The following is a 7,628-nucleotide window of genomic DNA, read 5'->3' on the forward strand; positions in this document are numbered from 1 at the left end:
CCCCCCCCCTCTAACCAACGTCTCCTATAACTGAAAGCCTCCGCACTGTTTCTTATGGGTAGTCCGATCAGAGCACTATGAAAATAAACCCGTTTTAAAAAGAGAAATTTTGTGTAAAATCTAGTAAAAATAAAAAATGGTAGCAAATGCATTCTAATTTATTTTTTTTAAATTTATGAATATTATTGTTTTGTCTTATTTACTTGTCAAAAAATACAGATTCAATTCTCAAATATACATGATAAATGTCTCTCAATTACTTTTAAAATAGAATATGGGTTCATGCGCTCAACTGATTCACTTTTTAAATAGTCTACGCAGGCTACTTTTAAAATAACGTGTTGAGCCTTTCTGATGTAGGAGGTGATGCTCTAGCCCACTGCGGGATATTGCGATAATACCTTACTTTAATAAACATTTTTAACCTTTATGACCGTCTTGTCTGACGAAATTGGCTGTTGCGGGCATGATTTACTTAATGGAATTTGCACTGGTAATTTGTGATAAGTAAAATGTATAAGATGATTTACATAAATATAATCAGTTCACTTATATTCAATGACTTAGTTAAATACAATGAATGATAATTAATCTTCGATGTTTATAGGAACAATATTCAAATTTAAAAAAGAGATCTTAAGAGGAATATTATTTTGTAAGAGTTTGACTTGAATGTCACGTGCGCATATTTTGAATTTAATATCGGTATTAAATGTCTACTTAATCGCTTTTAACTTCTCTGATATTTTTATATGAAAGCAATGTATATTTTGTATTGGTTTCAAATAACAACAATAAAATAGTTCAATTTTTATATGATTTAAACGAAAGTTTTTTTAAAATAATTTTAAAAAGATGATTTTTACTTATTAAAACAATGTTATTCAATGCAAAGCATTTAAGAATCTATGAAATAATAGCAAGAATATTTAATGATCATTTTCTATCTTTCAGGATTATATTATTAAAGCCTACAGTGCACAAAAAAGGGAACTTTCTGAATAAGTTTTAATCTGATGATAGGAATTTTACAAACTGAGACTCAATCACTATAACTTGAAAACTTTTGAAGTGAATTTTAAAAAAATTTGCGGATAATTTTGAAATTCGCTCTGCAAAACATAATTTCATGCAAAAATTAGTTTAAATATTTGTTTATTATTATTATTTCTATAATAAATAGCTGAAAAATTATGAAATTTAAGGTACACAAATTCTTACGTCATTTTAAAGAATGCAATTTTAACCCTTTGCTTACAGTGAACATAAATGTTCTATCATCATCCATGGTCAACATGCTGTATCAGCGGTGAGGAAAAGGTTAAATGAGAAAATATAAAATTTTAACGAAATCGAACAAAATTTGAACTGTTTAATAGTTTTTGAAAGAAAGATTGCATCTTAAACTAGTGACTTTTACTTATTAATTAATTAATTAACTTTTGTGAATATATAATTACTGTTATTCAAGAAGAAACTATTTCTCCCTCTAACGCATACGAGAGTCAAAAATCCGAATCCGTCGAAGAATTTATTTAATAACAGTCGTAAAACTTTTGTGTTCTAAGGTACAATAATTTTGTAAATAATTTTATAGTGTCTAGTTTTACATGGCAAGAGACTAAATGTCCCACATTGCTGCTACCCCCTACAGTTTGGGGTCAAAAATTCGAATTCGTTAAAAAAAAAAAAAAAAAAATTATATTTATTCAGACTAAGTGCGTTTTAATGTCTGATTTCAAAACTCAAATTATCGTCTGCTGTAATTAATTAGCATATTTGAGGTTTTCACCCTGGAACCAATAAGATCGAGTCCTAGAAGATAAACATCCGATTATTAAATCAAAATTTATTTTCAGGGTGTTCCATTTTTCTTTGTGCACAATACACTAAAATTTGATTTCTTTCCCTTCTGGAATTTCAATTTTAGTGGTTATACTTTGTCCTTCCTCAGAGAGTGCTTAATTTATACATTTATTCTCCATTTTAATTTCCCCTTCACTTTTACACTGTAGAAGACTTTTTCTGCATTTGTAAATTATGAAAAAAAATATTTGTCTTATTGCATATACTATTAATTCACTAAAAATTGAAAATTCTCAATTACTTCCCTAATTTTAATACTCATTTTTTTATTAATAATTATTTGCAAAACAATACAGAATGGTTTGAATAAAAAGACAGTTGCTTGGCGATTTCCTTCAAAGCGAAATGCAATTTTCGCCAACTGAGTCGTACCCAATATAGATTATTCTTATAAGCTACGCACCCATCATATAGGAATAAACTAGTGGTACAGCCATTTCACTTTTAAATGTTCAATGTAAATAGAAAGCTTTTACATATTTAATTATAAACTATCTACCACCGTTATTTACTTCTTTTTTGATAAAATGCAGTTCAATATGAATATTATATCTATAAATAATTGATTAGTTAAGAATATTTGCTACTCCAGAAATCAAAGTCGTTATAGGCTGTTTAAAACCTGATTAAAAACTTCATACACTTCCAAACTATATTAGTAGGAAATAACTGTCGTCAATCGTCCCTCCCGCCTTGTAGTTTTTCTTGTTTCGCTTTCCATCTTTTTTCTCTCTTGACCATTGTTGATTTTTATTGTCTAGTTTCGTTTCTCCCCTTTATTTTTCCATTTTTGTTATCAAGTTTTTTTTTTATATATATTTATTTCAAATCACTTTCGTTACTTTTCATTAACGTCTGTCAAGTCTTGAAAATGGGGGCCTATTTTTGAGCGTTAGAAATATGTCTACTACTATTTCCTATTTATATATTTTTGAAGCGAATGAAGTTTTTAATCCTGAAATATCTTACAGATTCAGTTTCTTAAGATTATTACTTTAGTTCTAAGTTGGTTTCACTACTAGTTTTTTCCCCCTCTTTTCCGGGTAACAATCAGCCTTGCTTGGTTTAGCAAACTAAAACACACCTTTTAGTAGAAATGCGTTAGTATAAATTTTGTTTGGTATCGCTTACAAACTTTTCAACTAAGTATTAGTTACAAAAACCTAATACTCTTTGACAATTTACCTGTGGGACTCTTATTTTCACTAATAGAAAAAGTGCCTTTGCATGTAAGTTAGATAAAAATTTTATCACACAATGTATGTTATATTATATATATTTGTGATATGTATATCACAAAATGTATAATTTTAAATAATAAATAGATTTTGTTTCTTAGGAATATTCGGTTTTTCCAGTTGGTAAATGCTAAGATTGAAAGATTAGAGTTACTCGTCTTTAACATTCTGAAAAAGAGACATGTTTCAAAAATTTTCATATCGGCATTTAAACTGTGAAGTGCCAGATACATGCCGCAATTTGGATCTTAAATAAAAGTAGGAGGGGATTATTAAGTCAAATTTATATTGTTCTTATTAGAGCTGAAAGTCAAGATTGAATTTATATGATTGTATTGAATTTTAATTCCTTATTGTAGACTATTCGCTTTAATTGCTGGCTATTAAATTGCATATTTATGATCAGTTGCCATAGCAACGCGAAATAAAGGGAAATATAATGGAGGGTAGAGGAATTTCAGTCTGATAAATATAATAGAAGTTGCAGTTTTTCTGCAGCAGGTGTTCGAAAAGCCGTTTTACTCTTAAAAATTAAACGACGACCAGGGAAAAATCTTAAGCATTTTTTTTTCTCAAGTATCTGACGATCTTCTTAAAAAAATTTTAAATAAATATTTTATTAATCACAGCTTTTATTTCTGATGAATTTTTTGTAGGTAAAATGCAATGTTTGCTTCATTTATTTTGGCAGAAAACAGCAAAAATGAATTGAAAGTAAAATTTCTATAAATAGGAAATCGCGATAAAAATGATGGGAAAATAGAAAATTTCGTGCGTAGTAAAAGCTCCAAGTTAGAGTGTCAAATCCAAGAGACATCGTAATTATACCCTCTAAAATTTTTGTCCAATTTCCTTCATTGAATCGCCAGTGGTTCTTATTTTTTGAGGGGTGGGGGCTAAGGCTAGACTTTATAAGTAAAGCATATATTAAGACATATTGTAAACGTATTAAGACTGTTTTCTTTTGTACCGAGAAGAATTACATTTCTTTTTTCATTGTTTTATCATTAATAATCTTAAATTACGTTTTATATTAAAAATGCGTATTATGAATTACGTCACAGTCCTGGAGCTCAATCTAGTATTGTTATGAATTCGATTTTGGTGTATTAACATAAGCTGAAAATGAACCGAATTATGATTTTCGTTGAAATGAAAAAAATGAATTGCTATCAACGTTGAAAACTTCTAGAACGGAAACATATATTTTTTTATTAACATTCTAGTTATTTTAATTTGACTTGGAAAGCTCGATAAGAAAAGCTAATGCAATATCTTACAAATGCTTTTCCTTTTTTCAATAGTATGTTCAATGCATTGTTATTTGATAAATTAAAATTGTTTTTTTAAAAATGAGCTATTTTTATAGGTATTTGATTTTAAATTCCTGCCCTAGATACAATTTCTTAGAAAATCAGCGCAAAAAAATTTATGAACGTATTTCCGAACTTAGTTTTCGGAATGAAACTAATTTCCGATTCGAAATCCCTACACATAATTCGGTAAAATAAGGTACTTGTTTAAATGAAACAAAAATAATTAATTATGTTTCAACCACATTTTTACGTTAGTAAGCTAGGTATCATTTCCGGCATTGTTTCACTTGAAGTCAAAATGAGTGACCATTTTTTTTATTTTTAAACTAAGAAGACCAAGTGGTTTTTCTGAAAGTGGTTTTCATATGAAAACACCTACGTGAAAAAGTGATAGTACATGAACATATTTTCCATACCACGCAAACATTTCTATTACCTAACACTATAAGTTTAAACGAGCAATGTTTATTAAGTTTCAGACCAAAATACTTACGTTTATATAAAAAAAAATATCCCATGCTAGATTAAACTTGAAATAAATCATAGTAATGATGATGTCGTACTGTGACTTTTCTTTTTATTTGAAAAGAAGAACCACACTCTTATAAAAATGTTAGGCATTAAAGGGTTAAAGTTCCAAAGAAACATGCACATTGTTTGCTAATAAAAGAGTTTACAAATATGAAAAATGAGTTTATTATCATTTCTTTACTAAAACTAATATCACAAACTTTACTACGGCATTTTATTGTAAAAGAATTAATTATCAAATTATTCTTCATTTTAACACGTTCACGCTGGGGTGACCCAGCGGTGGGTCACGCTAGATTGTCTCATCTTGGCAGCGCACCGGAGTAAAAACTGGTAACAATAAATTTCATTTTTTAGTTTTTTTCCGCGAATAATAAAAATCCATAACTACCAATTGTTTTTAACGGATACAATTTTTATGTTGAATTGCTTCTTCGCCGTGATAAATTTTCTTACAGTGAATTGTTATTCTTGTGTGTTAAACCTCTGGAGCAGTACGGATGAGTAAATTTGATGCCAGTTTAATATTTTGTAGATCTTTTACATTTAAAAGTAGTAAACTTAAGTCCTTTTCATTGAATTTTTCGGAAAAAAGCTTCCTGTATAATTTTGTCTACTATGTAAGCTTCATTAAGTTTAGTTATCTACGCTTCAAGTCAATTATCTACGCTTTATGTAAAAATTTATTTCAGTGGTAGATAAGTTAATGTATTATTTTTTATTCATTTAAACTTATTTTCAGTACAACTAGCTATAAATGATTTAAAAGTTCATACGCAATTAATTTGTCTATGCGCAAGCCCTCCAGAGAAACGAAGTACAGGGGAGGGAAATACTTCTATACTAACCCAGGTCTGCCAACTGCTATGCTTTTTGCGAAATATTTTATAGAGTGGTAGACATTTAAAAACCAAAGCTTTCAGAATTTTCAACAGTTTTGCAGAAATGTTAAAAACTTCACCACGAAATATCTAGATTTAGACTGATGTTGAATACAGATTCTATTCCATTCAACTAAATAAAAAATAATACATTAAAACATGAACTTAGTTACCACTAGAATAAATTTTTACGGGAAGCGTTGAAAGTTGGCAGAATTGCCTTTTACAGTCTTTTAGAACAGTCTTTTAGAGATAAATAGTTTCGAAGATTTTATATGGCAAAACATTTGGCACAATTTGAAAGAACATGCTTGAAGATTTTAGAAATGGTGATAATGTTCGTTGTTAATTAAAAGTGAAAAAAGAAGGACAGGACAACACCAACATAAAGTCAGACAACGAAAACACATATGGCATTAGCATACCTGCCAACCTTTGATCCTTTCCATTATGATTTTTCCCAGAGGTAGTAAAATGGGATTAAAATTTCAATTGTAATCTAAAAAATACGTTGTATTTTAAATATCTTTAGCAGAACAACCATGCCTATGCCTATGTCAAGTCTTTACCTAAGTGTCGGCCCCGAAGGGGCCCTAACTCATTCGTCGCAGTGAATAAAATTTAAATGGTGAGCCTAAGCTCAAAAGCAGGGGGGGGGGTGTGGTAATATAAATCTCAGTTGGATACATGGGGTTAATACAATACAATAATACGATAATAAAAGAGAGATAATACAATAAGCGAGAATAAAATAAAAGAAATATGTACAGCTATTTACAAGGCAGAACAACCATGATAGTAACACATACTTATCTATATGCGTAATTTTTTAAAAAATAGTGGTGAACAAAATCATTTAAAAATTAAGTTAATAAAAGAAAAAATAGTATATATTTACTACCACTTTAAATATTAAAATAAAATTTTACGCCAAATGCGTAAAAGTTGGCTGGTATGCATTAGTAAGGTTAAATTGAAAGTAAAAAAAAATTTTTAAAAATATTATTAAGTTAAATTAGTCATATCAAATAAGTGAGTCAAAAAGGAAAATGAATTACAATAATAGATAAATTGGGGAGGCACAGTATTCTATTCTGAAGGAATGTCATCCCGGAGCAGGTGGAAGATGGTAATTGTGATAGGAACATCATCACATGAGCTCATTCAGAACACGTGCACAACCGGAGGGAAGTTCAGCTGCTTTAAAATCAATCAATAAATAAATTCTTACAGAAAATTATTAAAAGCTGGTCGTAATTCTGTTACCACAATGATAGATGGATATAGACGAAGAATATATACATTTTGAGGGTGTACTTTAACAATATAACTTCTTCTGAAATAAACCACGGGTTAGAGATACCGTCGACGGCAAATAAATTAATTTTGCTATACATTAACAACCTAATTCAGCACTAAAATGACAAAAAAGTACTTTTAACATACCTTTAGTGTTTTTGAGTGAGAAACTTGGAATTATTAAGTCTTGGTAAGTAAAGAATCGAGGAAACCAATACTGATGAGTTAAGGTTCACAATGTATTTTTCAAAAATCGTCACAGCATTTCCATTTTAGACAGTAGAAATACACCGCAAGGAAGAAAATTAATGGTTTTGTGTTTTATGAGGTTTATTCAGTCGATAATATTTGTTTAAATAGAATTTTATTGCTGACAAGATTTTGGAACTGTAACCGTTGTGGAATATACTTATTTTTACAACAAAAAAAAATTTCTGATGAATTATTCGGATTAAATCGGATCAAACTCAGATTTTTCACCCCCCCCCCCCCCCCCC

At 29.2% G+C, this 7,628-nt stretch overlaps 1 protein-coding gene across 1 annotated transcript in view; it reads right to left on the minus strand.

Moving 5' to 3' along the window:
• Positions 1-7,420, minus strand: part of LOC107445316 (prolyl 4-hydroxylase subunit alpha-1) — a 41,518-nt gene extending 34,098 nt beyond the window's left edge. Inside the window, exon 1 of the mRNA XM_071182123.1 lies at positions 7,279-7,420. The gene's annotated coding sequence lies outside the window, so the exon portion shown is untranslated. The remainder of the gene's footprint in view (positions 1-7,278) is intronic.
• Between the last annotated feature and the right edge of the window lie 208 nt (positions 7,421-7,628).

This window comes from Parasteatoda tepidariorum, chromosome 6 (genome assembly GCF_043381705.1).
Source record: "Parasteatoda tepidariorum isolate YZ-2023 chromosome 6, CAS_Ptep_4.0, whole genome shotgun sequence".
Lineage (NCBI taxonomy): Eukaryota > Metazoa > Arthropoda > Arachnida > Araneae > Theridiidae > Parasteatoda > Parasteatoda tepidariorum.